Source organism: Hirundo rustica, chromosome 7 (assembly GCF_015227805.2).
Source record: "Hirundo rustica isolate bHirRus1 chromosome 7, bHirRus1.pri.v3, whole genome shotgun sequence".
Taxonomy (NCBI): domain Eukaryota; kingdom Metazoa; phylum Chordata; class Aves; order Passeriformes; family Hirundinidae; genus Hirundo; species Hirundo rustica.
This window is the reverse complement of record NC_053456.1, coordinates 34,582,328-34,602,546: the sequence shown is the minus strand read 5'-3', so window position 1 is coordinate 34,602,546 and position 20,219 is coordinate 34,582,328. Positions and strand designations below refer to the sequence as shown.

The following is a 20,219-nucleotide window of genomic DNA, read 5'->3' as shown; positions in this document are numbered from 1 at the left end:
GGGGGGGGGGGTGGGAAGAAAGGAGCATGTCAGCAAGGAGGTCAGCCCAATGCTCTCATGTTCTGGAGGGTGTCCTGAGAGACATTGGGAGCAACCTCTGATCCTGTATCCACTCGTTGAAAACAGTGGGGAGGAAATCCTTATTTAGCATGGGTGGGTTTTGCTGTAAGACATGTTAATAAGCTACACTCTGATTTTCAAAAGTTTGAGGCAAAACACACTGTGTTTTAAAAAAAGGTGGTTTTGGGGTATAATTCGATCTTTCCTTCCTGTCTCTGTCCTAGCTGATCTTGCCTTTTTCTTCCTAGCCCCTGTAACAGATATTATAATGGGTGTAATAATGGACACATGGATATAATAATAATGTTTAGCAGCTCACTTTCTCCAAAGCCCTTGGCTTGCCTCACAAACCAGAGCACAAATCATACTCAGATGGTTGCACAGTGATTGGTGAACATCACTTTTCATTTCAGCAGCTCTGAGCCAGAGGGTCTTGGTAGTTCCTGTCGCTCTGGTGCTGATTTTTCCAGGGTTTTGGGCCTGCTGAAGTTGTAAGAATTCATGCCAGTCTTGGAGAAGTCTACCATGGGCTACCCTTTTGGCACTGAAGGACAGCTGGAAAACAAACTCTCCCAGAGATTTCACTGGACTCCGAAAGCTCACTCAAAATGCTTTGCTAGCAACTGTGAAGATCAGCTGATGTTTCATGGATGTCCTTGATGACTTGCAATAATAAATATGAGCTAAATATAGGGCGTTTTTTCCTCAGGCTCTTCTGCCTGTTTGGAAGTTTTATTTTGTCTCTAGCTCTTTCCATGGGAGCTTTCTGCTGCTGAGTGGTGTGTTCATTGTTCTCTGCACTCTTCTTATCCTGGTAGTGCCCTACGTGCTTAGTATGACAAAGTCTTTCTTTGACCCTTTGCTGTTTTTCCATTTTCCTGGTAGTCCTTTCCAATTCTTTGGCCTTTTGTTTTCTTGATGACTGAATTTTCTCTTAATCTTCTGCTTTAGCCAGCCGAAGTGGGTAGGGTTCTCCTCCACACATTAGACCTAATGCTGGGTCTCACTCAAATCCCTACAGCAGGGCTTAAGATGAAGTTCAAGTTTTCCTTATATTGATGTTCTGCCTAGAGCTGCCTATCAGGTTTCCAAACTGCTCCTGGTTTCTTGCAGGTCTGGGGGATTACTCAAGGGATGCCTGTTCTCCCTCTGTACATCCACTCAGAGGATGGGGAAGCAAAATAATGGAACTGTTTTCCTGTTGTGCAGTGAAAATTCTAGAGCTTTGATTTTTCTTCCTTGTAAGTTTGTTCTTACCTAGGTTGTGCATTAATCATTTTGTTTTCCAGTGTGTAATATCTTTCCTCAGGAGATTCTCCCTTCTCCCCCATCCCTGCCTTGCACTCTGGTTTTGTGTGATGCCAGCAGTGGCTGAAGGCAAACGCTATTAATTTGGAATCTGAGCATGCCGTGTGAAGGCTGAGGGGGGTTCCAATACATTTACTTTTGGGGAAAAAAAATAAAATAGGGCTGTCTTGGGAAGTGTTATCATGTACTTGTCTTGCAGACTCTTCATGGTTCACATTTTCAAGAGCCTCGTGGTTAGTAGATGCTTGTTGGGGTGAATGTCCAAAAGCACTTGACATCCCACAGCTCCTGTTGGGAGGAGCTGTGGTCGTGGAAGGTGATCCCAGTGTGCTGGGCAGGAAGATCACCAGAGCTGGCTCTGGTTGCCTTGGGTATGGGATGTGTTAACCTCCTGCTGCAACTTCAGTCTGGTGACATTTGCAGAGAGGGTTGATTTGATGTAAAACTCCACTTGGGATAATCCATTTAAATTACCATAACTGTGGCAATGGTCTAAGACCACTGGAGTCAAACCAGCTTGTTTGTCCATTATAATTCTCACTAATTGCTATGATTTTGATACAGAGGTATGCAAATTCAATAGTTGTTGAAGAACCCTTGAGGTGTGAGTGAAGAGCTTACTGGGGGAGGGGGGAAGCCTTCAATTTAGCGATGGATTGAATTCCCAAGAATTATTGTTTTGCCAACAAAGCTTTCAGTATGTTTTGCAAGTTCCATCTGTTCTTTTAAAATCATATTTGAACAGTGTTGCAGTGGTGACTTCCCAGAAACAAATCTGTTTCCTGTCAGTTAACAGGAAAATTGCCCATAATGTTGGGGTTTAGCTCTGGTAAACCTGGTGGTTGGACCTAGTTTAGTCTGTGAATAGTCATGAATACTGCAGCACCTAAATGTGGAGACATCTACAAAGCACGTGCTCCACTTGTTTTCCCCACTTTATTTACCTTTTTTTTGATAGAAAATATGGGAGAAAAGTATTCAGCATTTGTAGAGAGATACTCGTGTTCTTCTGCCAGATACAGAGGCGTGAAAGTAAGCATTATGCATAACAAGATATTCTCAGGAGATCTGTTTAGCAGAAGGACAGTGTTAGATGTAATTTGTTTACTGACAGAGTTTCCAACAATGGTTCAATGGACCAGGAAACATCACTAAAGTAATGAGTACCTTCCTTTTTTAAAGTGATTATGTTTGAAGAGTGCAAATTAACCCGCTTTTTGAAGCTGCTGCTTAGGTGAAACAATTTGCTGATGAAAAGGCATCCCCCAGCTGGCTCCAGCAGCTGATGTGGATAAAAGGTGCAGAAGCCGTGAGCACATAGGAGAAAAGCTGTCTTCTGTAAATCAAATGCCAGTAGCAACCAGGCTGATCTAATCCAGGACCTACTGTAGTGAAACTGTGGGGCCAAGAACAAAGGTGTTACACTGTGTGTGAAGGAACTACTGTAAATAAAGCTAGCTTGACTGAAGATCAGCATAACTCCTGGGGGAATGCAAGGGATTACCCAAATACTGCCTGATCTCCTCACACAGCACAAAATGTCTGTCAGCTAACCCTGCTTGCTGGTGCCTGAGTCGGGCGTTCCTGCAGCCCACTCTTCATCCTGATGGCTTGCAAGAGATGGGGCACAGATGTTATTGGGATGTGATCTGAGAATAATGCAGGGTCATTATTGCTGGGTCTCAAACAGCACCTCACATAGCCAGCGATCATCAGCCACAATCTAAGATTTCTCCAGAGAAATTGCTCAGGATCCTGCAGAGAACGTGGAAATAAAAAGTGCACGTTTCCCATGTTTTAGGCAGATGCTGTTGGTTATTCATGCCTGATGAAATCAGAGGTGCACATCTACAGCATTTCCAGCCAGCTCTGATGGTGAACTGTCTGTAATGGCCTCTTTCCTTCCACGTTGTGTGGTTTTTGTTTGTAGCAAATGCAAGAACCATGCGCTCATCTGAAAACGAACGCAAAAGGAGTATTTGGCGGTCCAGTGAAAAAAGTCATGTGGGAGATTTCCACATGCCCTGCTGAGAATTAAGCTCAAGTATCAGTGGGAACTCAGTGCCCAGCTGCCATTTGTCTGTGCTTTTAACAGAAGTTTTTTCCATAGAAATAGTGCTTTATAGTAGATGACTCTAACATTGCTTTTAATTTGGTTAAGTGAAGGTTCTTCTGAAGGAGCAGTCTGATTTGTCCTCTTAATAAATCATTACAAAATTATCTGAGCATATAGTTTTGATTTCCTTAAATACTGGAGTTGGGCTTGAATGACTGAAACAATACTGGAGTTGGGCTTGAATGACTGAAACAAGCATGCAGTGTTATCTGATGCACTTGAGACTCTTGACAGATAAATAATTCAACCCTTCAAGACAATGTTTTTTTAGAAATTAGTGTGCCTACTGGGTATAAAGCAAAGAGGTGCCATTCGTAGTAATGCAGGCACCTCCCTGGGGTTATTGACTATCCTCAAGTGAGATCTGCTTACTTGAAATGATCACCTTTTTCAGAAACTCACATTTACTTTAATGGCTTTCAGTATCTCTAGATTAGCTGTTTTGGTGACTGTTTCCATTTCAGTGATTAATGCTGTTAAATAACTATAATCAGAATTCTTTTCAATGCCATCCTCTGCTAAAACTAGTAACGCTAGTGGTTTTGTTTTCAATGGTTAAATGTATTTTCTGTATAAAAATTACATGCATATCTATTTATATCCGAAGTAGAGTAAAGCTACCCAGGATTAATGCCCACCACAGCTTCTGCTTCAGTGCTAAAAAAGCCAAATATGAATGTGCCCCTTTTTCCTTCTCTTGGCTGAGTTGCACATGAAAAACCAGAAAGTAGATGTCAACTTCATGTACGGAACCTTTAAAAATAGTTCTGCTTCAGGGTAAACCCAGTTTCTTCCACCTCCTGGCACATTGAAGATGACCTCTCAGCAACCTCTGAAGTATTCCATGATGTTTAATTCTCAGTTAAAGGCTTTGTGTTTGCCAGCAGATGATGTTCTCACAGATTTCCCTGCATTTGGCTTAGGTGGGGAATATCAGACAGCATCGTGATGTTCTGCTCTGGAGTGATTTTAGGCAGTTGGTGTTGCAAGGCCATACGGATTTTACCTTTTGTAAACTCATCCCTAATCCCATTCCTCCCGTTTCATTTTTGCAACTGTATTATTAGCTGGCAAAGAACTAGGGATTAGGCCTGTGAGAAAAACAGGAAGCTGTCAAAATAAGCACAGGAAGACAGAAAGGCAGATTGGAAGTGCCTGTTCAGTAGTTCATTGCCCAGGCCAACATGTATTGTGGTTCTGATTAGAATGGCTCAAGCACAGGTGTAAAGAAAAATAGTATGGCATTTCCACCACTAATTAATAGATTTTATTTTGTTGCACCCATATCTCTGACTTTCCCTTGGTCTTACCTTTTGACAATTCTCAAGAATTGTTGTTTACTGAAGTTCTTACTCCTTACTCTCAAATCTGTGACTGAGTGTTTTAAGGTTGGGTTGGTTTGGCTGGTTTTTTTTTCTTTTCCCTTTTTTTTAATCTTTTGTGGCCCTACAATTTAGTAATACTTACTAAAAGTCCTTAGGAATGGTTAACTCAATGAAAAGAACTTATTTTGTAGAAGAGAGTTTTACAGAGGCTACAAAGCACTGTTTTGGTCATATAGACAGTGGAGGATGACAGTGAATTATGAATGCAATGGGTACCTGGAAAATTACACTTGCTTCTTTTCCAGGTGATGATGCTTTTGAAAAGCACCAGTTAAGTGCAATAATGATTTTTCCTCCATATTTTTCTTGCAGTACAAGTACTGGAAAATGTTCACAGCTATTGGTGCAATAATTTCCAGGGGGGAAAAACCCCCTTCTTGATTCAGTCTTCTGAATTTAATATGCAGGTGAATTCAGACGCAGTTGAACTGGAAAGGGCTTTGAAGGAACGTTCCTCTTGTCTTTTTTCTTCTCACCAAAATGACAGAGTGCATTTATGGATCTGTTGTGAAAATTTGAGATTTCATTGTGAAAGTTGTCTCTCTTCAAAGTTCCTTCTCCATCTCCACCTTCTTGCCCCATGAAAGCCCAGCTCCCTGCAGGAGTTTGAATGTCTTTGTGCAGCTGACGCAGAAGGTTGTTCAAGTTGTAAATCTGAGGGGCTTTTCCTTCTACTTGGGCAACAGAGACTGCCTGGTGATTCAGTTCCCAGAAAAAATATAATCAGAATCAATGAGTATTTATTGTACCTGAAAGCTTTCTTTTTTAAGCACTAGCATATTGTATTTGTTTTGATGTAAGCTAAATTGCTTCTCTCAAAAGATACCAAAGCTTCTGCCAGTTACTGATACTACTTCCCTTTAGCAGTAGCTCATGGCAAAGCACCATAAAAGTGGTATCTTGCGATAGTCTGCAGTAGAGTTGTTTGGTTTCCATACATCTAAGGAAAAAATGCCCATGTTTGAGTTTGATGACTTCTCACTGCTGTGTGCAGAAAGACAATGAGGATTAGGGGCCCGGTTACACAGAACACAACTATTTCTTGCTGTTAAAAGACAAACTTAAGTAGTACAGAAAACTTACTTTTGAACTCCTTTGTGTTGTTCTCTTATTTGAAGGGGAAAAAGGTGACCCTGTACTATTAGCAAATTAAACCAAAAATAAAGAAAAAAGATAGAATGGCTAAGCAGTTGGATATTTGTACTTTAAATTTAAGGATCAGGGTTTTGTCCTAAGTTTGTGGCACTGTTAATTGCAAGGGGAATACCATAAAATGCAGTTCATTCTCAATGTAAGTATTGTTTGGTTATCTGTCTAAAGTACCATGCATGGCAAATGAAAATGTAGCAGTGTCTTGTTCCGTTACCCCAGTTAGTAGCTGTTTATTAGCAGAATAAATAAATAGAATTCTATTCTAGAAACTGATTTCAGCATTTGGTCTTCCACTCTTTTTTTGTTTGCATCGGCATTCCGGATGATTCCATGGGTACAGCATTTGTCTGTTCTGAGAGATCTGTTCATCATGCTACAGATATGACATTTCTGTCCCGGGAACTGGGTGGAAGATGATCACACACCGTGACGTGGCAATGAAAGTTGCAAACCCACATCTGGCTCCAGAGGCTGGGATTTTTTGGGAGGCTGCTGTGAAGGGAGAGGTATTTGTGCATGCCATGCTCTTAGTTCTCAGCAGGGATCTGTTCCAGCTGTGCCTGGACTCCAGGCAGAGGCTGGGCTGCTGCCTAATGATGCTTTCAGTTCTTTCAGCAACTGGTGATGGTGCTTGACTTCTGCTGTCCCAGCTTGCTGAGTTGTTCCATGGGCCTGTCTAACCGGTGTGTTGGCCTGCATGGACTAAGGACTGGTAGAAGAATGTGATGGAGCCCGTGAGCTCTGTTACCTGAGTCTTGAAGCTGTCCAGGAGCTGAGTCTAGCTAACTCACTGCCTGCTGTTCTGCCAAAACATGAGTAGTGAGAAGGCAGGGTAATCTGCCTTTGATTCTAAGCTAGAGAGATGGGAAATCATTTCTCTCTTATCACTCAACCCAGTCTCTCAGAAGTAAGACAACTACCATAATGAAATCTATTACAACTTGTATTGCCATGGGTGCTTCTTTTTTTTTCCCTTGTCCCAAGTAGTTAAACACAATACCAAATGGAACTGCTGAATACTCTCCTGTGTGGCAGTAAACTGTGGAACTGCCACTTGGAGAGTTATTCAGGCTGTTTTGGGGCTTTAAGGTTGTAGCTAATGACTTCCATAGTGGTCATACTACTCAAGAGGCTGGAAGTCAAAGAAGCATCTGGGCCACTCAGTATATCAGTGTTTAACTGACAACGTGCAAGACCTGCTTGTGATTTATAGCCCGATAAAGGGACACAATTTTTATGTTCTGCCAACACAATTGGCAGAATATTTTAGGCACAGATGGCACATTAGCCTTGGACAGCTGGTTCCCTCTCTGCTGTCACATCCAAGGACCATCTAACTAATACTGTCACACATGACCCAGTTCACTGGGTAACAGAGAGGGGTTCTCACGCGTGGCTTCGTGTCAGCCTGGAGGCGCATGAAAATCAATCTGCTAAAAGACTGCCTTGAAGAGGTTTCCAAGACTTAGCACCCCACCATGCTCTTCCTGGCTGTTCATTTGCTGACCTCCCTCTTTCAGCTGTATGAGCATAACCAAAGAGTTTGTTTCTGGTTGTGGAGTGTGCACATGTGCAGCTTGCAGAACGTGGTTCTCTCCTTGTAGTGTCCTCTACTCTGCATCTGCACAAATGTGGATTTGAAAGCACAAAGAGGCAAGAGGCAAAACACGCATGTGGCATGAATCTTTTTAAAGCAAGGCAACAAGGGCTCATTGAAAGGTGGCTATTTTGAAAGGTGCATCTTAAATACTTAGTGAAAAGAAAAAAAAACAGATACGTGGTAGAGACAATATAGTGGCAGTATAAATTGTGTGATAGTGAGGATAAAAACAGAGGAAGTAAAACTTCAAATGCTTTTGGAAAGAAAAAAATCCAACCCTGAATTTTTTCTAGAACACAGGCAGGAAAGGTCTGAGGTGGAAAGTTGAAAGCTTTGTTTGTTGACAGATAGAATACATTTTTAAGATCAGAAGCTTAGTATTTCAAGGTATGGTCCCAATAAAAATAAAACAGTTTTTCCATAATTTCTTGCTGTTCTATCAGAGCTTCACTGACTTTGCTGCAAACCGCTGTGTGGAAAAGCTGTAAAATGTATTTTGGTTTACAACATCAGATACAGAGTCCAATAAGAGGTGATGGGGTTAGTTATGAGCTTTTATTGATGCCAAGGTATTAGACCAGAAAAATTGGAAGCTTGTGTTTAAAGATACAATTTTAATAAGGTAGAATACAATTTGTCACAGGAACAATGGCCTTGGATTGTGGAGAGGTAACCGACCAGGAACTGAGAGGAAGGAAACATCACCCTCCTGGGGGAGCACTGGCAAAATATCCACTTGCCTTATCCCTGATCTCTTCTGTCAGCAAAGTTTCGCTGTCTGTGCCTGGAGAGCAGCTTGGTTTGTCTTGGAGCAAGAAACACATGGATCTCTGCGTGCAACATGATGCTCATGATGTGCAGGGGATGACAGGGACAAGGTCTTGATCCCTGTCATGTCTTGCAGAATTTTACCTAACTGGAGCCCTGAATTATCTAGGTATTATTTATAGAAATTTTGTACTGTTTTAGGGATTAATGATAACAAAAGATAGACTGAAGAAACATTCAAGTTCAGTTATTTTCCAAATTAGAACTAAGGTAAAGGCTTGGCTTTGGAGTTTTTTCCTACAATATTATCTGCTGTTTTCATTAGGGTTTGCCCCTAAAGGTGAGAATTCCATTTGGTTTAGTGGAGAAAGCTGCCTAAACATATCATGGACTTCTTCATTTAACATTAATGGAAGCAGATAGCAGTAGCTGAGCTCTGTTCTAAACAAAACCAGCATTAAAGTTCCTATCTCCAGGAGGCAAAGCCAGACTCAAGATATCTCTCTGAGGTGTATTATTAAATGCCCCTGTAGAACTGCCATAGAAGTTGCAGGCTTTCATTTTCATGGAATTTGGAAGATTGCAGAATGGAACGTGCAACTCTGGATGTGAGACCCACCGCTTCAGATTTCATTTGCACTGGAGTCACTTGCAGGTGACATATGAAAGTGGCTTTTAAACTTGCTTTCAGAGGCACTGGAGTAGATTTGTATGATTTTCAGTGTCCTCTGTTGTATTACTTGACTGACCAATTGTCTCTGAAGAGTAAGATTTCTGAAGGCTGTGTCAGTCAGGTAACCTTTGAAAGACTTTGTGCTGTAGTAACACAGTCAAGTACATCACACGAATTTAGTGTCCCAAGGGATCTAGTAATCCATAATTAACAAATTAGTGCCAATCATCAGCCTGTTTGGACATTAAGGATCAATTAGCATTGGGACTGACACTGATGTGCTCCAGAGTCCTGGTATTTCACTGAGCAGATGAAGACCTTTGTGCAGCAGAGGATGGCAATCTGCCATGGTCTCAGCACAGTGAGGAGAGTTGTCAGCCCCAGGTAGGAATTAAGAAGTAACTGGTTGTTCCTAAGCTGAGCAGGTGACCATGGGGGCTGGGGGAGCTGGCTTTAGCAGGGTAGCATGTGTTTGAGTCTCCTGGGAATCCTGCAAGGGGAGTGACCTTCCCTGCCATTTGGTCTTTCCTTTTCACTCCTGCCTGTTTCCCAGTGGGGAAGTGCTGATCAGCTAGATCCATGGAAGGTGAGCTGTAACTTCAGGTCAGGCCATTATCTAAAATTCAGGCATATGTGGCAGAGAAACTTGCACCGTGCCATAGAAAGGCAGGTTTGTACCATACACCTGGAGGTGTTTTCTGCCTTTTGTGTTTGTTCTTGGCTTCAAAATTAGGTTGTGGATAAAGTATGGACATGGGTGAAAAAGCATCTATTTGAGCTTGTGTGATTATTTATAATGTTGAAATTAAAAATTTTAAGTACACTGAAAACTATATATTCCATTTGGTGTAATTACAGGTAGTACTTCTGACTGCACACGAGCCATAAGCAAAATTACTAGCAAATGGGTACACTTCCGTGTGCTTAGTGGCATGCTAGTAATTGTTTCATCCTTTCAGATCATCTGTATAGTGGCAGAGATTGTGAAAGCAGTCGTCCTAAGCTTTTATTCAATGAAGGAGCTGTGCTTGATAAGATAAGGCATTATGGTTGATAAGTACCATGCAACTAAATGGGTACATGACAGGACCAAGTGGACAAGTGGATGAGTAATAGAATATCCATTCAGTGTCTGTCGGGGGCTCCTTTTCAGGAGTTTAAATTCCCTGGCATTCAGGTGGTTTTAGAGGCTTTTTTGCCCTCTGCAAAGCTCTGTGCCAAACCGAAGGAAGAGACTGAGTCTTCAGGTTTAGATTTTTCAAGGTTGCGTACTTTGTTTATTAGTTCTTATCTTACAATTTTCTCAGTCCAACAAGATGTTTGCCGCGGCTTGGACTTCTCACGTCTCCCCCTAAGCTGGGTTGTCCTTATCTTTTATACTAATTGCTATATATTTCTTATTTACTATTTCTCGCCAATGCCTATCACTAATACTAAAAAGGTCATCTCTACTCTGACCCAATCCTCACTAACTACTTTGTGCCACGCCACTGCAGAAATGAAGTGAGGGAAGGAGAAGGAAGAAGAAGGAGACAACGCCCCAAAATCTCCATCTTGCCCCATTCACTTCAGTGCCAAAAATCCCAAACCCACTGTTTTTTCACCCTGTGATATACTAAACTACTATTTTTCACACTCTTGTGGCCTGCAATGCTTCTGGCAGTGCAAGAAGCCTCTCCCATGGACTGAAATCAAATCCAGTGTCTCTCTGGGCTGGGGTCCCAGACCCCCCTGCCCAGGTCTCTGACCCTCCAGGGCAACCAGAGGAATGCCCTGGATTCCGAGTGTCCAAGGAAAAGTTTACTTCATTTTGAAGAGCGGGTTGTTTCTGGTGCTTTGAATTTCCTAGTGCCTATTAGTTATCATCTGTGCGAGTATTTTTATCTCTTGCTGCTCCTGAGTTTTGACCTGGGGGTTTTGCCACAGTGTGAGAGGAGTGTCCGCTGAAGGAACCAGTTCTCCCAGACTGCTCTAGCAGGGGCATTGTTGCTGTTTGGGCTTTGCACTTGTTGAGTAAGACTTCTCCATAAATTGGTGTTGTCTGAGACTCCAAGTTGCTGCCAGTATCCAGCACCAAGCATCCAGCTGATTCTGAAAGAGCCCTCATTCCCTTTGTGCTGTTAGACCGGCAGGGAGAGCTGACCAGGCAGCTGGCGATCGTAGAGGTGGTGAGCTCTGACACAGTTCAAAATATTGCTGCTGTTTTGGCCTGAAATAGGAATGACCATGCCGGGCTTGGCAATTTGGGAATGTCCTGGGTTGCCCTGTGCAAGCTGGGAAGATTTCCTCAGTCAAGAGTTGACTCCATCTGACCTGTTAATATTCTTGGCAAAATGGAGATTGTATTTGGAATGAAGGTTCACTCCTTTCAAATTTCAAATCCTTACTGATCACCTCCATGAGTTTCATGCATACTTTTCTTTCCTCATGTTAGAGCTAACTATAGCTTAGGAAAAAGAGGGATGTGTCAGAGTTTGTTTTGTTACAGCTGGCCATTTTACCCAAGTATTCTTCTCAAACAAAAAGATGAAGTGAAATCCAGTGTAGACTTAGAACAACTCATAATGACAACTTTAAATTACTGCTCTAATTAGTGAGCACTTCCTGGAGACTCATTAGAATTATAAAAGCATTATTGTTGGTATGCAGTGGCTGCAACATGTCGTGTTTTGGGCAGTTCAACAATATTACCTTGAAGAAAAGAGTTTTGCAGCCTTTAAGAATTTTCTGTGGTTTGTGAGAAAGCACAAATTGCAAAGTCCTAGAAATCCTCTATGAATTGGGCCTTATGTTTGGTCTTATAAATGAAGAGGGGTTTTGAGTTTATGTGCCACAGTCTAATAGGTATACAGTGACTGCTTAATGGGATTTACATTTGCTCAAACAAAATTAGGTTGGTAAAAGACAATGCAACATGCTGTACTGTAAATGGGACTGACGGCAGAATTAAATGTTTGTGGAAAGAGGGCAGCAGATCTATCAAGAGCTAATTAGACAGAGAGACAGACTTGGGAGTAAACAGCACCAACAAAGAGTGAGGGAGAGCAAGAAAGAGAGAAAATGGAGTCTTTGTGTGGCGATGAAAAGGAGTTATAAACAAGGTTATTTAAATTGGAAGGTCTGATGGAGCCTCTTCCGTGAGAAAGACTGGGTCTTATCTGAACCTGTTGATTAACACAAGTTGAACGGCAACTTTGATAACCCTTTTTATGTGCAAATAGTTCCTCTTTGTTGCAGCTTGCTATTTGTGGTATCTTCCTCTCCTACACTTTTTCCACAGGATAATGTTTCCATTTGAGCTTTTCTCTCAGGCACCAGTTTCAAAACAAGACTTTGGCCAAAATATTTCCAGCGGGCGAGAGAGAGCCTGGAGAGCAGTACCAGGCAAGACAAGAGAGTTTAGGTATTTCCTGTTCCTGCAGGGGTGCGTGCATAGGAGGAAGGCACCCCTGCGGAGAGCCATCAGGTGAAAATGATGTTGTGGCACAGGGGCAGACTGGATGAGGTTGGCATGTAAAGGATGCTGCTTGCCTGCTGTGCCATCAGCTGTGGTGTCCTTGCCATTCCTGCACCGTTTGGCACACCCACTGCCTTTTGTAGGCTCTTCTTGTCACATGAAGGAAGCGGTATTTGTTGCAATAAAACCCTGTGTATAGTTACCTTGCAAAGGTCAGTCCCTGAGTTTTGCAGGAATGGGATTTGATCAAAATAAATTTGTAATAAAGAAACTTACAGAATCATAAATCAATTGCTGAGGTATTTAAATGATTTTTGTTTAGTCTTCATAAATCCTTTCTTCAAACCTAGCTTAAGAAATTCTCTGGAATTAAGACATTCTGAACAGAGAAATAACAAGGTAACTTTGATTTTATATTTATAGAAGGCTTATTCAGGGCAGGCCATAGCATTTCCATCTTATTACCATCTTTGGCAAATCCCAGTTTGGGTTTGGTTGTTTTGGTTTCTTTCCTTTGAGCCGTAAATAGATGGACCTTGCTGAATTTTACTGGTGGGTGTTACACAATGGTGTTTGTATTGGGAGGGGATCAGAAAAACCCTTGTGCTTTTTTTTTTTTCTATTTTAATGGGAGAACTGTCCTTTCTATTTTAACAGCAGAGCTGTGATTTATTAGCATGTAAGAGTTGAGATGAGAAGCTGTGCTGGTTTCTCTGACAGAAAGTGTCATTTTTCAGAGGGAACCATAAAGCCTTGCTCCGAGGGGCTGGTGAAGCAGGAAGAAGGGAGTGCCACATGTCTAAGGGCCTTTCCCTGAAATTTGAGCTCAAATTTGTCTGAAACCAAATCCACTGACTCTGAAAGCCAGATCTGATAGGAACACTCTGTGTGAAGTGTCTGACAACGCTGAGAACGCAACACTGGTTTCAACAGAAATACACCAGCTCTTGTCTTATTTGCTCAGAGTTGCTGAGTCTGGTAGGGAATATGATTTAATCTCTTAAAAGGAGTGTTATTTGATGAAAGACATCTGGGCTTGCCCCAGGAAGATGGAGCCTGTGCAGGGTCCTGGAGCTGTGGGATAGGGAAGGTGGCTCTGGCCATGCAGACTTGGCTTAGGGCTACTCTAGCAAATCCTCCTCAACTTTGAAGTAACTTGTGCTTTTGTTGGGATGCTGAAAATCCATGCTGCTTGGTGTTTATATTCCTTTCTCTGAAATAATACTCTTGCGAGGATTAAAATAATGTAGGTTTTGGGGTTTTTTTGGTTAGGTTTTTTTTATTTCATCTCTGAAGTGGCATTCCCCAGGGGAAAAACAAAACAAAACAACCTAGCCTGGGTGTAGTAGTTACCCATCAGAAATCAATTACATTTTTCTTTTTTGCTAGCCTAGTGCTCTTACAAGTGTAGGTCACAGTTTCTTTGCCTTTACTTCATCAGAGCAGCATCCTTGTGTTTGACAAGGTCTGTGCAGAACCATTGACTTTCATGTTCGTTTGATTACAGTTTAAAAATGAAAGCTCTGCATTTTGGCGCCGACAGGAAAAGCACGGGGATGCTTTGGATCCCCTTTCTTTGATGTATCATGCGAAAAGGAAGGTGAGCTGGTGTGTTTGAGAGGTTTTTATCAGGGAGCAGCTGGGGTGTGAGCTGGTGACCGAGGGGGAGGTCCTGCAGGGGAGAAGTCTCTGCAGCAGGGAGGCAGGAAGGTGCTTTTTCCAGATCCTCAGGCAATACCCTCTGAAGAAACTTCTTTTAGGGAAGGGTGCCCATACTCAAATTGCAGGGGAGAAGCCAACACTTCCTGTGTGGTGAATCTGAGAGATCCCTTGCTGTAATAGTCATAATAATATATTATAATAGCAGGCAGCACCGGTTGTGCTGTGTAAATGGCAGAAGCCTTAGCATATGTTATTACTTTGCTGGGAGCTGTCACCAAGCTTGTGATGGAATGCAGAGGGATAAAAGCCACACACCCTTGTACCTTGTTTCAGTCACACTGGTGCCTTTGACAAATTATTTTCTTGTTTCTTGGGTTTCAGCTGAAGAACACAAAGGAACAACTCAAAATGTGGGAGGGTGTTTTGCTACAACTGCACACACAGACCCCAAATAGATCTCCTTTTGTTCTCTGGAAAAAAAAAAAAAAAAAAGATAAAAAATATTAGTGCTAAAGAAATATAGTTTGGTGGTTTTCTTTCCTGACTTTAAGGAAGAATTTCCAATGAGGGTTTCTCAGAAGAAATGATCATTCTAAACTTGGTGCAGTGAATCCTTTGCTTGCTTACCCTCTGCTTGCCTTGGGTTCAGTTTGTTCTGTGAAATGGAAACAGAGGTGGCAGTGAGGTGCCAGTTTAAGGTCTTGTGTCCTGTTGCAGGCTGCAGAGGACTCTCAGTTGGTTTTATTAGAATACTTTGAGGTTTTATATGGATTGTTCTTTTCCTGTAGGAAGTAAATATTTGTCCCAAAATTTCATCCTCTTCTTTTTTTTTTTAAAAAAAAACTTTTAGAACATGATAAAATGCATCAAATCATGTAATTTTGTTAATTCTGTGCTGTTTCATACACTATATAATTTTAGTGCAGAGTGTTATTCCAACGAGAGTTCATGTACAAGTTTCATTTTATCTCTGGGTAGGAGAATTTTGGGAACTTGGTGATTTCTTGGATGTAAAACCCTGCCCCTTTGAAAAATCTGAGTTTCAGCTTCAGAAGGCTGTTCTGAGAACCTGGGTGGCTCTGCTGTTTTCTTCTGTGGTGTTCTAGCAATACAAAAGTGTGTTGATTGATTACAGTTGCCAGAAGCGACTACTGTAAAGGAGTACTCTGGTTGGAAATTTCAGGTGTAAGCAGATTTTGGCCTGCGCTGCTCACTCCCCCCCAGCTTGTCCCTCGTCCGCCCCCTCCCACCCGGCATCCTTGCCTGCTCCCTCACATGATAAATAACACTCTCATCAAGGTCAGCTGCAAAGGCCCTTTTTACATATCTCATAAATTTTAGCCAGGTGCCACCGATGTGAGATTAATGTAATGGCACTCCAGCAAGCACTCAGGCTTGTCTTAATTATGCTAAGGTTGCCGGTTCACCGTTTCTCTTCATCTGTCTCCCGCTTTAGGGAGCACTAAACACTATGTCATTAGATTGTCTGTTCCACAACATTGGCCTTTTGCATTTACAAAGTCATCAGATGACTTATGACCTAGCTTTTCTAAGATATTAAATTAAATAAATAGTGAAAACAAAACAAAAAATTAAGTAGGAAAGGAGCCCGTTTGGTGGAAGGAGGGCAGAAGGAGAGCGCCGAGGGGGTTTAAATGCACGTGCCTTTGTGTCTGGCTGCAGTGGAAAGGGCTGCGTGCTTGTGGGCTTTTCCTCTTTTATTCTTTTCTTGCTTCCCTCCCCTCTTCTTTGGAATTTAAAAATCCTCTACTGTTTGGGGAATCACTTGAGAAGGGGCTCCCTGAGGCTCAAGCCAACCTTGGATGTTTCTTCCCTGAGCTTTGGGAAGGGGACAGAGGACAGCAGTCCCATGGCAGTGAGCTGGTTGTGGCTTTGTGTCATCCTTCCATAATAAAGCTTCTGCTGAGGCAGGGAACCATTTCTTCCTACATCTGGGCCAGTATAAGTAATAATTCTTGGACACTTGTTCCTTTCCATCTGCAGGCTCAGTTTAGCAGCCTGGGAAAAAGGCTGACCTTGATTTTTATTTTATTTGTTTTGTGCTTTATGGCCACAATGGAAGAGACTTTTGTTTCTAGTCTGAGCATCCCCTGCTGGCTTTCCAGGGGAGATAGTTTAGAGATAACCAGAAAGGACTCTCTGATGCACCAGTTTTAATTTCTGTGAAAATAAATGCCTTGAAAGGGCCTGAGCAAGGCGTGTGTTGGAGCTGCTTGGTGGCTGTACCCAGATTGGGGCAGTCTGAAACTTTCCCATGAGAGAAGAGGAATCAGGTGTCTGGTATGTTCAGCAGCACCTCTCTGCGATGTGCTGAGATTGCTCACTCTTACTTTATCCAGCAGCTCCTGAAAATTATTGTGGGGATTGCAGAGGAGACAAGATTTGCTGTTGATTGGTGTGCTCTGAATACATCAAGTCTTAATTTCTGCAACCGAGGCTAAATTAGAGCTTTGTGCTCCCTTTTACTACCTAGTACTTCTAAGATCTTTTTAAAAAGGGAAAGAAAAAGTATTCTTCACAAAGGAGGGCCTTGTGTGAGGCACAGAAATCCAGCCAGAGCAAAGCAGCCATGCTCTGAATAGCGCACAGGGCCCGCTCCTTTCCAAGCTCACCAATCCAAGGGAAGGGACCCAATGAAGAGGTAATGAGAACAATCCGATTTTTTTATCAGTGTTGTGCACAAAGCTGCTGACTTAGGGCTGCTGCTGTGTGCAGGGGCTTCTGTGCCAACATCTCCCTCTCTGCCTGGATTCCCTGAGCCACCACAGGACCTTGAGGTCCCTGCCTTAGTTTCCCTGCTGTTGGTAATTAATGCAACAGCCACATGTAATACAGGGTGTTTTCCTGCTGGGAGGGAAAGCACAGGTGGTGCACACCTAACATTTTAAAAAAATCAAGTGCAGAGGTTTATTGTTTTTAAATACATCAAAACTCATCTATTCAGTCCAAAACTAAAATTGATGAAGACGATCCTAGAGAGACTCCGTATCACTTACTGGTTGCTCCACCAGCTGCTGGTGGCTCCAGGGCACAGATCTGTCACCTGGATGTCAAAACATCAGGTCAACAAAGTAGGCATTGGATGTCAGCAATTACCAGTGACACATAATTTTGTTGATTTTTTTTTTTTTTTTTTTAGCCAATAGACTTTCTATAGTCGACTCTCCATGGAATAACTCTTTTAACCCCTAGACATTGTATTCACCTGCAGTGTGTAAGCAACTTAGTTTTTTCTTTTTTAAAGTGTTTTGAAAATAATGTTGAACCTCTGTTCAGGTTCAGTCTCCTGCCAGCTTCTGTCTGCAGTAGAGTTTGCTGGTTGTTCCTAGACACAATAACTGCAAACGTGCTCTCCAGTAATGATCTTTGCTGGTGCACTGTCACAGCATTACAGTGAAAGTATCTCCTGCCACCACAGTAGGAAGCACACCTATGACTTCTTCTAAAAGGTCTGTGAGAAGAAACGTAGCCACGACAAACCCAGTCCTAATGGCACGTTTCAGAGCATGGAAGGTCTTGCGCTGCCAGCTTCACTTAATGGGACAAGATTTATTTTGTAAAGCGATTTATGAAGTTGAAATTAATATGCTTACACACAGCATGAAGTCTAGCTTTGTTTTTCTTGTTTCCTAGACAAGAAGAAATGCCACTTTCTTGATTTTTGTGAGTAATGTTTTTTGCAAAAATATTTTAGGGGTGGGTTTAGGTGACTGTGTTCTGGTAAGTGCTCCTGCAGAAACCAGACCCTTGTGCCTGACCACCAGAAAAGCAAGCACGATATATTGTTCTCCTCAAAACTCTTGCTTTTACTGCAGGGACTATTGACAAGTGTGTGAACATCCATCCTGATTGCCCTTGGAGGGAGGCTGAAGCAAAAACGGTGACTTTTTTGCCTTGCCTACCTGTGTTTCTCAAAAGTAAAGGAAAAAGGTAGGGAATGTAGATGTAAAATGAAACAGTGCATTGCCTTGTTTTGGTCGGCAGTGAAATGCTTAACAAACAAGTGGCAAATGCAGTGGGGACAGATGTGCTTTTAAAACACCCCTATTTTTCACTGAAAATTTTCAGTCTACCTGGGGTTTTGTGTTTACCCAACTAATTTATTACATTGATTGAGTGCAGTAATTGCATGTTTAACTGAAAAAAATTGCTTCATTTAAACTAAAAGTTTATCTCTGCGTCGAAAAGCTTGTGAGCAGACTAGGTGGATTTGGCTCTTTTCCCTTGCTCACCACCACATTCCTGTGTTGACTGGATTTTTTTAGAGCTCCTTGCAACCAGGAAGTGCTCTCCCTGCTACCCAAGACTCTGGGGATAATGCCAGCTTCTTTTCAGGTACCACATTCTTATTTCAAAAGGGAGATTGTGAGAAAACATCGGTGGAGAACCTGCCTAAATGTTTGCTGTAGACCATAGTGCATTTTTTTTGACCTTTGGAGTGGAAGATGTGTGTGTGAAGGAAGAGGGTGGGGTAAAAGGAAAGATGTGGAAAGCCCACCAGCTCCAAGTCTTTCGAGCTGTGAGACAATTTTGGAAACGTTTTGTTCACTTAGAAGGGTGCTGGAGTTAAAAAATGAAAATTGCTTTTGCAGCGAAGTGCACCATAAGGTCTGCAGGGACAGATTAGCACTTTGGCTCTGTGTGCCTTATATAGTAAATGCTGCTTCAGTGGTTACTCTGAGATAGGATATGAAGGTGAGAAAAGTTAAGAATTGCTCAAGCCCCTGCGATCCACAGTTACCATCACATTAAAATATGGGGGGAGGCTCTGGTTTTACTTAATTGTCAAAGATAGCAATGGATCAGTCAGGCAGTTTAGTGTGGGGTTTTTGTGTTGAATGGCTTGTAATTTATGAGCTATTTCTGTGCAGCTGTGGCATAGGAAGCTTCATTTTCCCCTGTAAGATGCATTTAGTCAAAACTGGATGATGGCCTGCTTTGATCCTTGCTGTGCACGAGCAAAAGGAAGGGCAGGTGGGTCAATTCTGAACAGGCTGGAGAGGAGCAGAGGCAGCAGGGTTTTATCTGTGAATACAAGATGCTGCATCTGTTATGAGCAGGGGTGGCACTGGATAATCTCCAGAGGCTGAGGTTTAATTCAGCCTGGTGTACTGAAAGTAAGCCCTTGGCCCATGAACAATTAATCCCAAATTAGGGCCACACTATCACTGTTAACTTCTGTGAGAAGATCAAAATTGCTCTTCTTGGCATATGACGATATTTATTAATTTGTGTTTGTTTTAGGGCTGCCTCAAGCACGCCTGTGACTTGGATGGGAATTTTGCACTCATCTTAGAAACACTGTGTGGGTATTTTCTGTGAGCAGTTTGTCTTCATCCCTGGTAACACAAATCTGATATCCCTTGTGATAGCTAAGAAATTTCCCAAGAGTTAGCTAAGAAATACCTATGGGAAGGCAAATCCACTTCAAGGTATTCATGAATTGGTTTGGGCTGGGAAATGGAGAGTGTAAACTGGCAAGACAGCTGAGTGCTAGAACAGTTTCCTTCTAGGGCCACTGGGAAGAGGCATCCTGGCAGGTTTCTGTGTGAGCTGGAAAATGTGAGGCAGGCTGTGTAGCCTCATGCTCTGCCATGCCAGGGACTTGCCCAGAGGACTCAAGGGCCATCAACACAACTCCAACCAGCTACTGAGAGCTGGGAAGGTCTCCTTTGATTTTGTGCAAGTTATTCATGCAAATAAAGGTTGTTCTTGGTGCAAATTACCTGGGCTCCACATGCTTCAGCTGGTCTTCAGGCTCTTCTCTTCTTCACCACTTCTTCTCACTTCCCTGAGCTGAGGTGCAAGCAGAGGCCTGAGCAGGAGCCAGATCTCGGACATGATGTGCAGTCAATGACCCACAGAGCCTCTGAGAGATGCAGCTGCAGGAGAGGTGTGTGATTAGACACCCTGTACACCAGAGAGGTTTCTGTCCACCCGCTTCAGTCTGCAGGTTGAACTGAAAAGGGGAAAATGAGATTTTTGTGCATGCAGCGAGGTTGTGGGCAGCTGTGGGT

The 20,219-nt window shown here is 42.5% G+C and overlaps 1 protein-coding gene and 1 long non-coding RNA gene across 3 annotated transcripts in view; both read left to right on the top strand.

Annotated features, from left to right (window-relative positions):
- ERBB4 (erb-b2 receptor tyrosine kinase 4) overlaps positions 1 to 20,219 on the top strand; it is a 576,525-nt gene that overhangs the window by 123,312 nt on the left and 432,994 nt on the right. The gene's annotated exons all lie outside the window — the stretch shown is intronic.
- On the top strand, positions 18,030 to 19,512 carry LOC131378584 (uncharacterized). Its single transcript, XR_009208055.1, has 3 exons — positions 18,030 to 18,132; positions 18,468 to 18,537; positions 19,447 to 19,512. It is a non-coding gene; the product is annotated as an uncharacterized LOC131378584 (long non-coding RNA).